General features: G+C 43.6%; 1 long non-coding RNA gene across 1 annotated transcript in view; it reads right to left on the reverse strand.

Annotated features, from left to right (window-relative positions):
• Positions 1-324: 324 nt before the first annotated feature.
• Positions 325-14,037, reverse strand: part of LOC130297284 (uncharacterized) — a 73,063-nt gene continuing 59,350 nt past the window's right edge. The window contains exon 3 of the long non-coding RNA XR_008849463.1: positions 325-751. This is a non-coding gene — a long non-coding RNA (uncharacterized LOC130297284). The remainder of the gene's footprint in view (positions 752-14,037) is intronic.

Below are 14,037 nucleotides of genomic sequence, written 5' to 3' on the forward strand. Positions count from 1 at the left end.
GTATTCAGCAGCTAATAAGTACAGGAAGGATTAAGATTATTAATAGAAGTAATTTACAAATATGTTTAACTTTCTGCCACCAGTTGATTTAAAAGAAAAAAGGTTTTCACCGGAGTACCCCTTTAAAAAAAAAAAGTAACAATTAAAATACACTTAATAACACTAAAAACTTGTGTTTTTTAGATTGATATGGCAAATACAGAGGAAATTATTACACTGACCTTTGAAACTATGCCCGCAGAAAGTCCAAGCAATTAACAGAGTATTCAGCTCACCCTCAGCGGCCCCAAGCGCACGGACTGTGCAAGGTAAGCACCACATCAATGGAGAAAATAGGAATGTCCAGCGCAGATGGTCGTGCAAAGATGAATATTGTTTATTGGATAAAAGCCATAACAGGAGCAAAAGTAACGCGTTTCAGGTGCGTTAGCACCCTTAGTCGTACATATGCCTGCAGAAAGTATTACTGCAAGCAACACAAATCCAATTATGTCTGTAAACATGGATGAGAAGTTGTCCGAAATGGAAAACAGACTTATGCAACACTTACATAACTATCATAACATTTGCTCCCTGTTTTTGGTCCTGTTTGAGACCCTAGAGTGCATCAATCCAGTCTCCTACAAGCTTCAGCTTTCTCCTACTCTCAGGATTCCCAACTCCTTCCATGTGTCTCTTATGAAACCATTGGTCCTGAACTCTTTCTCCAGATCTTCTTGCACCACTACTTCTGTTCCCACAGGCGAAGAATCTGAAAATGAAATCAAAGATATCATGGACTTCAAGGTGGTTGGTGGTAAGAGGTACTATTTGGTGGACTGGAAGAATTACAGCCCTGAAGAGCGTTCCTAGGAACCTGAGAATATTCATGCCCCAAATCTTCTCAAGAGATTCTTTTTGCCCATCAGGACAAAGAAGAAGGGGCATAAAGGAGGTGGGGGGGGGGTTCTGTAATGCTGGAGGTTGGCAGCTGCCAGCGTGTACCACATACAGCTGCCTACCTTGGCTGAACAGGTCGACAGCTTCCCCTCACAGGGGTGTAGAGGAGTGAACATGGGTGATAGATGGGTGTACATGGGTGACAGAGGGGTGTAGAAGAGTTTACATGGATGACAGAGGGGTGTAGGGGGGTGAAATAGGGGTGTACAAGGGTGACAGAGGGGTGTTGGGGTGTAGAGGGGTGTACATTGGTGACATAAGGGGTGTTGGGGGTGTAGAGGGGTGTACATGGTGACAGGGGTGTAGAGGGGTGTACATAGGTGGCAGAGGTGTATAGTGGAGTGTATATGGGTGACAGAGGAGTGTACATGGGTAACAGAGGGGTGTACATGGGTGACAGATGGATGTACATGGGTGACAGAGGGGTATAGAGGAGTGTACATGGGTGACAGAGGGGTGTAGAGGAGTGTACATGGGTGACAGAGGGGTGTAGAGGAGTGTACATGGGTGGCAGAGGGGTGTACATGGGTGACAGATGGGTGTAGAAGAGTGTACATGGGTGACAGGGTGGCGTAGGGGGTCACAGAGGGGTGGACAAGAGTGAAAAGGTGGTAACAGAGGGGTGGACAGGGGTGACAAAGGGACAGAGGGGTGAATAGGGGGTGACAAGTATGTGGTCAGAGGGGTGGACAATGGGGGTGAACATGGGGGACAGGGGGATGGACAGGGCTGACAGAGGGGTGGATGGGGGGTGGCCAAAATGGACATGGATGACAGGAGGGTGGACATGGGAGACAGGGGGTCAGAGGGGTGGACAGGAGTGACAGAGAGGGGTGGACTGGAGTGACAAAGGGACAGAGGGGTGAATAGGGGGGTTGACGTGGGTGACAGGTGTAGACTGGGGGGTGGACGGGGGGGTGAATAGGGGGGTGATATGGATGACGGGGGCATGGGTGACAGGGGATGGGATCAGAAGGACAGGGTTGAGAAGGGGGTAACAGAGGGCTGGAAAGGGTACAGTGCCTGTAAGCCAGCATGGGTATGCGGCACAGCTTCCACAGCTAGTTCTACTCCCCGGCAGGGCACCATTTTTGGCCTCACATATTGCGGTGCAAGAAGGAGGGGGATGCTGGGGGACGCTGTGTGCGGGGTCCCCCGGTTTGAAATAGCTGCACTAGGTTCTTGCCTTTGTTTGTTCCCCCTTTTTTTTTTGCACCTAATATAAGTTCTACACAGAGATTTTGCTGGAAGAATTTATTATTTTGTTCTCTGTCATTGTTTCCCATCAGTGCTGTAGTCACTCTTAAGTTCTGCAGTGATAATAGGTGAAACAACAACTCCTAGCATACCCATACTACTGCTTAGGTCATACTGGGAGCTGTAGTTTCACATGTTTAACTTCTTTAGCACTCTCCGCTTACAATTGGTACATTTTGATTATTGTACTGGAAATAATCCCCCCCCCCCCCCCCCCACACGCTACACTGTGGGCCTCCATCACAACAGCCTAAAGAATTACTTTGAGGCAGGGGGTACGGGTTGACACCATTTTCTACCGCACTGGGTGACACCAACCCTAGCAACGCCACTGATCCAACAGAGAAGTCGCCATGAACCTGAACCTCTCCTAGATCACTTTCTGTGCCACTTGTTTACTTCCCTAATTTCCTGTTGCCTCTCCGCTGTAGCACGTCGTTCAGGTAGTGTTTTAGAAAATACCACTTTGAAGTTCCTTGCTTTAAGCTTACTGCATTAGTGTCTGAAATCTTTTTAAGGACAAGCCACTTACCCCTTTGTCATTGGTACCAATGTGCACCATGACCACTGGATCTTCTCAGCTCCTCCCAGTAATCTGTCAATCCGATCCACGATATGAATTCAAGTGCCATGTGTTATGACTTAACCTGATTCTTTTAGAAGTGTTTTTTTGTTTTCCGGTGTTTGGCTGAAGCATTATGCATTGCTGGAAAAATGCCCAGACCAATCACTTCTGGTCTAAGCCTTCACCCCTATCTCAGATGGATATAAATTCCCAACCAGCCTGCCAGTCCCTGATTGTGTTTGAATCTGCCTGCACTAGCTCTTATACTGCTCCTAGTTTGTTCTCTTCTGTGTATTCTGACCTTGGCTTGTTATATGTTTATTCTGTGCAGATTTGGTACCTTTGCTGCAACCAGGTTTGGACCTGGCTTGTTAGACTATTCTCTATCTGTCTGTTTATCCCCTATGATTTGTATATTGCTCTGTGCCTGTTAACCCTTTGTGTCCTGAGCTTTATTGTTTATTATTTATTGTTTTGGACCTTGTAACACCCCTGCACTTACTGAGAACATGGGCCACCATCCAGTTGAGGATCTGTCAGTTAGGGTGGATACTCAAGTAGGCAGGAAAAGTGTCTGTGGGTGAGTTTAGGGCTGCACATATTCCTGCCTTACATGACATAAAATCCCAACATACTTGCACTGGTGTCACTTTTATGAATATGGATCCCCTGGCTGCCATAGTGGACTTGATGCAAAGTCTTTTTCAGATGGTCCAGGGCGAAGTGGGGAACCAGGAGCTGTTTATTCAGAGTTTAGTTGCTAGGATTCAGAAGTTAGATTCCTCACGAGCACAATTTTTCTGGGGAACAGAAGGCCTTTAGGACCTTTTGTGAGAGCTGACGACTTTATTTTTGTTTGAGACTTTACTCTTCTGGTAATGAGGCACAAAGAGTTTTAATTAGTATGCCCTTCTTGAGGTCTGTGTTTTCCTTTAACCCTGACACCCATGAATTATTTTCAGTGGATTTTTAATTTTTTGCACTGGGTCTCTTATATGCCGAACCTGATGGCAGCACCAGTTGAGTTGCAGCTAAAAGGTACAGGTCATTGGCTAATAGTATTGTACTAAGTTTCGGAAATGGTGTGTTCACAGATGGCTGGGTGAACAAAGACAGCAATTGCAATTGTTCATTACTCCCAGCTCTCCTCCTCTGTCTGTTCCTTCTTTCCTGCCTGTTCACCCACCTGTGCCTAGTGGTTATGCTTCTATTATGAGAGAATGGTTATATCATCGACAACTGCACCAGCAGTGTTCAGGTCAGGCCAGATCAGGACTAGCCTCTCTGACTAGTTATTATTTTTCAGCTCCAGTAAATATGTGTTTTTCAGTTCCAGTAAATATGTGTATCCGGGAGCTGACTCAAATGTATTTACTAGTTGATTATGTTTAGACAATTAAAGGAGAACTCCAGCAAAAGTTAACTTATCCCCTATCCGCAATCTCCAGGACCAGACCCCAGCTGTCTCACTGAGGAGCGTGTGTCGACTACCGGTAGACAGCATGCGCTCCATTAATTTGTATGAGAGCACTGATGATGCCCGAGTGCTGTACTCAGGTCTTTTCGGTGAGCTACTCGCTGAGTGCCGGGTTCTGTCTCAGAGATCGTGGAGACCCCAGCGGTCAGACCCCCTGCAATCACCTACTTATCCCCTATTCTGTGTATCGGGAACAAGTTTATTTTTGTCATAATTCTCCTTTAATGCCACTAGCGCCTGTACATATGCACCAAACTTACATTGGTGGGACATTGACAGTACAGTGTTCATCCTGGCCCTAACCCACCTCTTCAACATCACTAAACACTGGTTCTTTTCTCTCATCATTCAAAAATGCAATCGTCACACCCATCCTTAAAAAAACATCTCTTGATTCATCCTCTCTGTCCAGCTACCTCCCCATATAGCTTCTTCCCTTTGCTTCAAAACTCCTTGAACATGTCTGTCTTGAATTGTCCTCCCACCTTTCATTCAACTCACCCTTTGACTACCTGCAATCTGGCTTCCTTCCCAATCATTTCACTGAAATCGCCATGACCAAGGTGTCCAATGATCTTTTGACCACAAAAGACGAACGCCAATAATCTGTTTTCCCTCTCCTTGACCTCTCCTCTGCCTTTGACACAGTAGACCACTCTCTGTTACAGTCCCTCTCATCCCTAGGCATCACAAACTTACCTCTTTCCCCATACCTCATCAACCGCACATTCCGTGTCTTCCACTCTCATACTTCCTTCTCACCTCACACTCTCTCTATTGGAGTCCCCCAAGGCTCTGTCCTGGGGCCCCTACTCTTCTCTTTCTGCACACTTGGCCTGGGACAGATTTTAGAATCCTATGGCTTCAAGTACCACCTCTATGCTGATGACTAGAGATGAGCGAATTTTTCAAAAATTTGATTCGACTGATTCATTGAATTTTCTGGAAATAATTTAATTTGATCTGAATTTATTTGTGGCAAATTTCTATTAAAAACGGCTATTTCCAGGCTACATAGAGCCTCCACAGGATTTGGCAGCAGGGTCGGGAGACCATATGGCATCACAATTGAAAAGATTAAAGAGATTTTTGAGATGTCAAATGAAGAGTTTAAAGAGATTAATGAGTTTAATGTGCCACCAGCAGCATGAGATCATATGGCGGCACAATGACACAGTATGGAGGTGTTGGCAGCCTATGTAGGCCGCAGAGCAGCACAAAGTAGTGTGTCAACTTGTCCTCCCTTTCAGTAGTGCAGGTCTGACCAGGGAGTGCTACTGGGTACATCCTGCCAGTATCATATGCTTGTCTAAAATATTAAGCCATGCACATATAAGTAAACACGGCTGATACTGTGAAACTGTGTATGTAAGTTTAATGTGACAGCAGCATGAGATTAAATGGCTGCACAATGACAGAGCCTAGAGGTGGCGGCAGCCTATGTAGGCCGCAGAGTGGCACAATGAGAGAGCCTGGAGGTGGCAGCAGCATGAGGAGATCACATGGTGGCACAATGACAGAGCCTGGAGGTGTCAGCAGCATGAGGAGACCATATGGCGGCACAATGACAAAGCCTGGAGGTGGTGGCAGTATGACGAGACCATAGGGTGGAACAATGACAGAGCCTGGAGGTGTCAGCAGCATGAGGAGATTACATGGTGGCAGAATGACACAGCCTGCAGGTGGCGGCGGCAGCCTATGTAGGCCACAGAGCGGCACAATGACAGAGCCTGGAGGGGGTAGCAGCATGAGGAGACCATATGGCAGCACAATGACACAGCCTGGAGGTGGCAGCAACCCGAGGAGACCATATGGCAGCACAATGACACAGCCTGGAGGTAGCGGCAGCCTATGTAGGCCACAGAGAGGCACAATTCAACAGGTGAGGACTTCCAAGAGGCGGTGGGGGATATCGGCGCTGGCCAAGATCGAACCCGTCCGGTAAGTAAAAGATATTTTATTCAAATGCAGCGCGTTTCACTGCACTTAGGCGGCTTCATCAGGCATGACAAACAGAATAAGGAGGAGGTTTATATACAAAATAGTATTAACCCTATCAAGTCAAATACATCCTTTAAAAAGTTAACCCATTCAGGGGAAGTAACACCATTGAATAAGCTTGAAAAAAGAAAATTTGCAAGAGATTAAAGGGGTATTCCAGGCAAAAAAAATTTATATATATCAACTGGCTCCAGAAAGTTAAACAGATTTGTAAATTACTTCTATTAAAAAAATCTTAATCCTTTCAGTACTTATGAGCTTCTGAAGTTAAGGTTGTTCTTTTCTGTCTAAGTGCTCTCTGATGACACCTGTCTCGGGAAATGCCCAGTTTAGAAGAGGTTTGCTAGGGGATTTGCTTCTAAACTGGGCGTTTCCCGAGACAGGTGTCATCAGAGAGGACTTAGACAGAAAAGAACAACCTTAACTTCAGAAGCTCATAAGTACTGAAAGGATTAAGATTTTTTAATAGAAGTAATTTACAAATCTGTTTAACTTTCTGGAGCCAGTTGATAAATATAAAAAAGTTTTTGCCTGGAATACCCCTTTAATGTCGGTATAAAAAATACAAACAGGACAAATATGATAGTTCAACAACACCACAAACAATGAATTCTATGGGTGCCCAAGCAGATGTGCAAAAGAAAAATGTATAGATATAAATGAATAAATATATCTAAATATGGAAATATTTTCTTGTGAACTGATATATTAATGAATTCTATCTCTAAAAAATATATATACATTTTTAATGAATAAATAAAGAATATATATAAAAAAAATACTAAATTAAATATGCGTGTTGATAAAACAAAATGCACACATATTCGCGCATCCATGTACACATATAGTTACCAACAAAATTTGTATAGTGACAAAAATATACATGTAAATATATATGAAATGAAATGAAATGATATAATACAATAATATATATAAAAAAATCAGTATAAGCAGAAAAAAAAGAGAGAGAAAAAAGAAAAAGGAAGAGGAAACCGCTAGGTATGAACAGGACATCAGAATAGTATTCTTGTCACGTTTTCAATCGTCTCATTTAATCCTTGAGGGACCAATGTGACAAGTTTATGAATCCACAAGGATTCTCTGTTAATTAAGCGCTGGAATCTACCAGGGAAATCTTCAGGAATATGTTCTAATATAATCTTTTTATAAAAAAAAAGTTTTTTTTTTAGTTTGAGACGAAGTGAAACTGTCAACTCCAATGCCCTGAATCATGCCACAGCATAGACAACGACTTTTATTGCAGGGAACACAACCTTTTGATGTTGTTACATGTGTAGCTACTGCAGAATTAATATGTGGTAGCTTGGGGGTGTAGGGTATATGGGGTTTAGTTGTGCTGTACTCAATGGGGTCTGTTTAACCCTTTCTACTCGTGATGCAAGGGTGAGGGCTCCTCTGTAATGCTTCTCCTACCGCCACCCTTCCCAAAAGCGATAGGGAGGTATGAAACCGGAGAGTTTGCTGCAAACAGTCGGAACTTTTACTGAAGATTTTATGCAAGCTTTATAACCAGAACAGTCTCTATACAAGCAAAGTCTCTTAGAGATTGACAGTGGTTGGGACCTTAAGTGTTAGAGTCCGTAGACTGATATGTGCTGTTCCGCTGGATTAAGGGGATTTAGTTGAGGTTCAGCAGTCACACTAGCTTTAGCGGGGATTCAGTTTAAGACTGCCGTTTTGAGTTCACGCTGAGGCCAGCAGGCTTCAGGCCTAGGGTTGTCTTTGCAAGTTGCACGGATCTGTCCTCTCTGATAGTCCGGAACCCAAGAGAGCGATCATTGGCTGCAGCTCCCTTATATGGGCAGGGGCTGGCCTTAAGCTGATTGGTCCAATACTTCTGTTTACCATCTGTACAAAGAGTTATGGGTAATAATGTGAACCAAGGACCTCCAACATACTATAGAGGAATTAACATTGTCACATGACCGAAGGTCCTGCGACGCTACCAAGGTAAGCAAACTAATATACATTATATTAAATATATACATTTAAACATTACAAAATTAGAAAAGAAAAAGGTGATTAGGGGCTGTCCCACCTGAATGTAGTAACTCTGACTTTGAGGACCACCATACAAGGTACGGTATGCAATACGGTACCGGGACACCACAAACCCCCCTTACTTAAGATAAGTCGGCCTCGACGTCTGTCCCCTTAGACAGATGGACGAAGTGAAGGTTGCTTTATAACAGTCCTGGGCATAACGTTTCAAATGTCCATTAGTCAGGCTGCATAGTTACAGGATGACATTAGTATACATGAGATACATCCTAACACTTCTACTCACTTTTTTTCCTTTCCTTTGGTTTCTATTCTCTGACTGGAATTATTTACGAAACATTTTACATTTCACTTAACATTTTTGAATCTCACTAGACATTTTTGTCACACTAGTTACCTGTTTAGTAAACGGAGGGTTTTACTGGCTTGCCTGAGGCTATCTACCAATAAACTAGCTACTAGGGTGCATTGGCTACATGCTCTTATCCCTAGAACGCAACAGATAAACCTTACCTAGGTTACCTTTTGGATTACGTGTATTATTTTAGCTCGCAAGAGCACCTACTGGCCGGGAAGGGGATCTCGCACACGTAAGAGAAAGAAGAGAACAGTTAGTGTACATAACAGTGGCAGGAATTGGAAAGTGACATAGGCTACAATTCCTAAAGCGTTTACTTGAGTGTGAGATTGTTTTGTTGTTTGGTGTACTAAGTTTAAGTGAGGTAAGTACACTTGAGTAATTAGTTTCAAGTACTATGTGTACAGTACTACGTAAAAGGTCAGTCTTGGTACCTTAAGGGTGGTTTTCCCTGTGTAGACCTTTGAGAAGGTGTTAGTGATGGGTGACGGAAATGTAACTCCCAGAGGATCTGAGAGAGCCACCTACTAGCAACTACTACAACACCTATTATTATTTTTTTATTTTTGTGTACACGTGCAGAAAGCAAAGTTTTTTTTTTTCGTGTACAGAAAGCATTTGCATTAGTTTACCCTAGCACAAACATTTATTTAACACTACTACAGGGTTCAGGTGCATTCACCAGATAAGTGCAATTAGAGCAAAGAATATTACGTTACTGTGAGGTATTTACATGCAGGCACGCAAGGATCATCAGTCCACCTGCGCTAAGAGTCCACAGATCACGGCTACCACATTTAGCTGGGCACACACTTACGAATCTCCTAAGGGGCTAGGAGTCTCTTGGCCTAAGGGCCAGGCACAAAGCTTGATGGTTACGGTTTAACTGGAACAATCTTAGCATAGTCCTGCTAGGCACCTTTCTCGAATGTTACAGTATCTGTTGGAACCAACACTTTAAGAAAACATGAATATCACACTTCACAAGAAACTCTTGCGGTGTTGCCCTGCTCCTCTTCTGGAACCTCTACCCCTCTCAACATCAGAACCAGGCAAGGAATTGATGTGGCTTTCCCACAACACATTAGTGAGGGTAGAGTGGGACACTGTAGGTTTGAGATTAATCATATGGTTACTGGCCGCTGTGGTCGTGGCCAAAGGCAGACTAGTGTGTGCTGGTAGCGTCGGCCCCAACTCCTCGTTGGGAGTGGACCACAGCACTTTCGTTGGTGCCTGGTGGGTAGGCCAAACCTCCGGACAGGGAGTAGGCCTAGGCACAGAAGTTGGTGCCCGCAGTCTAGACCTCACCTCTTTGGTAAGAGTAGGCCTGGGCACTTTGCAGGAAACTGAAGGAAATGACTGCTGCTGTAGTAACTCCTCCTCAGGCTCATAGGTGGCAGCAGCAGGAGCAAGTAATTTCGGCCTCAGCTGGAAGGGGTCCACCTCCCAATCAGTTGATGGAAAATACTTGAAAGGAAGCTGGGTTGGAGCTGCTGGTCTGGTGACTGCGGCAGCCCACTCTCCTCGCAGGCCCTGGACGGGTGTGTATTCCACTATTTCACCCACCTCCAGGAAATGGAACTTCTTGTCGATATAAGGCCCCTGGACAGCTCGACGGACATTTTCACCTCCCCCTTACTTTTCGCGTGCGCTCCCTGCACGCAACACCACACACACACGACTCCGTACACTTAAATGATGGTTTGCAGCACATTAGTAAAGTCCTTTACATAGGGGGGAGTACTCTGTTAATGGTGGCAACAGCTGTAGGCACACACCCGTATCCTGTCCATGACGCCAAAAAGCTGTGTGGTAGCTTGGGGGTGTAGGGTATATGGGGTGTAGCTGTGCGGTACTTCAATGGGGTCTGTTTAACCCTTTCTACTCGTGAAGCCAGGGTGAGTGCTCCTCTGCAATGTTTGTCCTACCGCCACCCTTCCCAAAAGCGATAGGGAGGTATGAAATAATTAAATGTCCACAACCGGAGAGTTTGCTGAAAACAGTCGGAACTTTTACTGAAGATTTTATGCAAGCTTTATAACCAGAACAGTCTCTATACAAGCAAACTTTCTTAGAGATTGACAGTGGTTGGGACTTTAAGCGTTTTAGAGTCCGTAGACTGGTATGCACTATTTCGCTGGATTTAGGGGATTTAGTTGAGCTCCAGCAGTCACGTTAGCTTTAGCGGGGATTCAGTTTAAGACTCAAGTTTTGAGTTCACGCTGAGGCCAGCAGGCTTCAGGCCTAGGGTTGTCTTTGCAAGTTACACAGATCTGTCCTTTCTGATAGTCCGGAACCCAAGAGAGCGATCATTGGCTGCAGCTCCCTTATATGGGCAGGGACTGGCCTTAAGCTGATTGGTCCAATACTTCTGTCAATCATCTGTACAAAGAGTTAGGGGTAATCATGTGACCCAAGGACCTCCAAAGGTCCTCCAACATACTATAGAGGAATTAACATAGTAACATGACCGAAGGTCCTGCGACGCTACCAAGGTAAGCATACTAATATACATTATATTAAATATATACATTTAAACATTACAAAATTAGAAAAGAAAATGGCGACAAGGGGCTGTCCCACCTGGGGGATCCTACCTCAACATAGTCGAAACGCGTTGGTGCGTTTCGTTTGTGATTTTAGCCATCATTTTTTCTTCTAACTTGGATTTTAATATGTTATAATAAAGCTACGAACTTTTGTCCAGTCCTGGGAGCCGGATCTACTTTTTCCTTTGCTCACCTGTTGTACCTGGGAACACGGCCCTTGTGTATTCCGAGGCTTCCGCTGGAGGGTGTGCTGAGTTCATTCTGATCTGGGTCTGCATGCTGCTAATGGTGAGCTGAACCTTTGCTTTCTTATCTGAACGTAGTAACTCTGACTTTGGGGACCACCATTTGTTTCCTTATTTGGACATATTGCCTGTATGGCACATTTCTTAACCAATTTGGATAGTGGGCACTGTCAAAACTTAAAAAACTATTAACATCTACCTGTTTAAAGTAGGTGCATGTAATTACTTAATTATTCTCAGTTTTTATAATTTCAAGATCTAAAAATTGAATTACTGTATGAGAAAAATGTGGGGTAAATTGTAAACCCTATGTATTCGAATTTAAGTAACTGACAAATTCCTCTGCCTCCAACTGACTACCTGTCCAAATAAAAAAATAAATCATCAATAAATCTTTTGAATAAAAAAATGTGGTGAAAAAAGGGGAGGACTGTGCCATGTAATGGGACTCGAATCACCCCATGAATAAATTAGCATAACTTGGGGTGAAACGAGTCACCATGGCACAGCCCTTCGTCTGTCTGTAAATGATGTCATTAAACGTCAAAATATTGTGCTCTAAAATAAATTGTATAGAATTCAACAAAAAAGAAGATTGTTCATTTTTATATCCGAATCATTGGTCAAGAAATGTGCCACACTCTCAAGAACAAGTTTTGTACTGATATTGGAATAGAGAGAACACACATCCAAAGAAAGAAAAGAAAAAGAGGGGGGGAGGGGAGTCTCATTGAGAACTTGAATTAATTATTGAGAACTTGAATTAATTGTGTGGAGTCCCTCAAATAAGAGGGTAACTGTAACACATATAGCTGGAGAAATAAATCTACATAGTGAGATAAGGGAGCAGTGATCGAATGGATACCAGAAATAATAGGACGTATTGGAAGAAAATGTGGATGAATTTTGGCGCTGGAACTCTGGATATTAAGAAAATCAGGAACACATCCGCATTCCTTTCAGAGGCTTTATTGTGAATACATAAGCTACGCGTTTCTGGTCCGAACCGGACCCTTCGTCAGGCAAGGCATACCTTGCCTGACGAAGGGTCCGGTTCGGACCAGAAACGCGTAGCTTATATATTCACAATAAAGCCTCTGAAAGGAATTCGGATGTGTTCCTGATTTTCTTAATATCCAGAGTTCCAGCGCCAAAATTCGTCCACATTTTCTTCCAATACCTGCTATTACGTTACACTGGGACGGCGTGCCTGCCACCAGAGGACTGAGGCTGCGGACCTGGGAATTTTTACCATACCACGCTTTTTAGGTGTTGTGCCCTGAGCGCAACGCCGTCCGGTGAGTTTAACTTTGAATACGTGTAAACTCAATTTTTAAACGTTCTTCACTAGGGGCGCAATTTCCCTCTTTCTTTTTTCCTCTCTCTTTATGTTTCAAGAAAAGGACGACCTGGGGGATTAACTAAATCTTTGTGCAATTTAGGCAAATAATAAAAAATGGGGATAGAATAATTTTTTATATTGAGGAATGTGTGTTCTCTCCTGTCCAATAAATTTAAAACCCCAGCTCCATTTATTAGCTCTGTATACAGCAGAAAATATTCAGATGAGGGATCACTCAACAACCTTTCATAATACTCCTCATCAGATAAGATTCTAATCGCTTCATTAATATACATTTTCCTACCAAGGATAGCTATACCGCCCCCCTTGTCAGCAGGGCGGATAATAATATTTTTATTATTTTGTAATGACTTGATAGCAACTCTCTCTTTAGTATTTAGATTATCTCTAAATGAAGGTGTTGGTGTATTTTCACACAATTGATTGAACTCCTTCTGGACAACTGAATAAAATGTGTCTAGGTGATTGCCCCTATGATGGAGGGGATAAAAAGATGATATAGGTTTAACTGAAACATGTTTAAGTGTGGGGTCAATAATAGTGGATTCTGTAGTTTGATCCATGGACTGTGTATCAGTACTCTGTGTGTTTCTTTTGATGATGGAAAAGTGACGTGTTAATGTCAACTTTCAAATGTATTGATTTAAGTCTAGGAATAGCTGGAAATCACTTGGTTTGGAAGTGGGGCAAAACGAGAGACCTCTACTCATTAAGATGGTCTCATGTTCAGTAAGTGAATAGGAGGATAGATTAAATATATTCATTGTCTGTTTTTTTGGGATTGGATAGAGGGCTTGGCTCTGGATTTCGTTTTTCTGATAGTGGTGCCTCCTCTGCAGCCACAGGGTTTCCTTTTCATTTTACTTGATGAGTCAGTAGGCCTGATATGGTCGGAAAATAATGTGTGACTCGATGCGATGTGGATATGATGAGTGGTGTTTGTAGTGGTACAGTGTGCACAAGTGTGGGTCGGTAATCTAAAAAAGAAATGGAAGAGTGAGTGTCTGTCAGATGAAGTGTCATGTATAGTGAATAATGTGTCCAGGATTGTGATGCAGAGGATGTGGATGTGAACTGGGGTGTAGTGGATGAAAAAGAAGGGGGGCCAGAATGTAAAGGTGGGAATGATGACGCAGAGAAACAGTGGGGAGAAGGCAGGAACGGGTCCGGGGGTGCACACAAGGAGCTAAGTGATTGAACAGGGAGGCTGTGTGAGTGGGATCGTGTTTATGAAACAGGTGGGGTGGCAGAATGAGATGAA

The sequence above is a fragment of the Hyla sarda genome, chromosome 13, assembly GCF_029499605.1.
Source record: "Hyla sarda isolate aHylSar1 chromosome 13, aHylSar1.hap1, whole genome shotgun sequence".
Classification (NCBI taxonomy): domain Eukaryota; kingdom Metazoa; phylum Chordata; class Amphibia; order Anura; family Hylidae; genus Hyla; species Hyla sarda.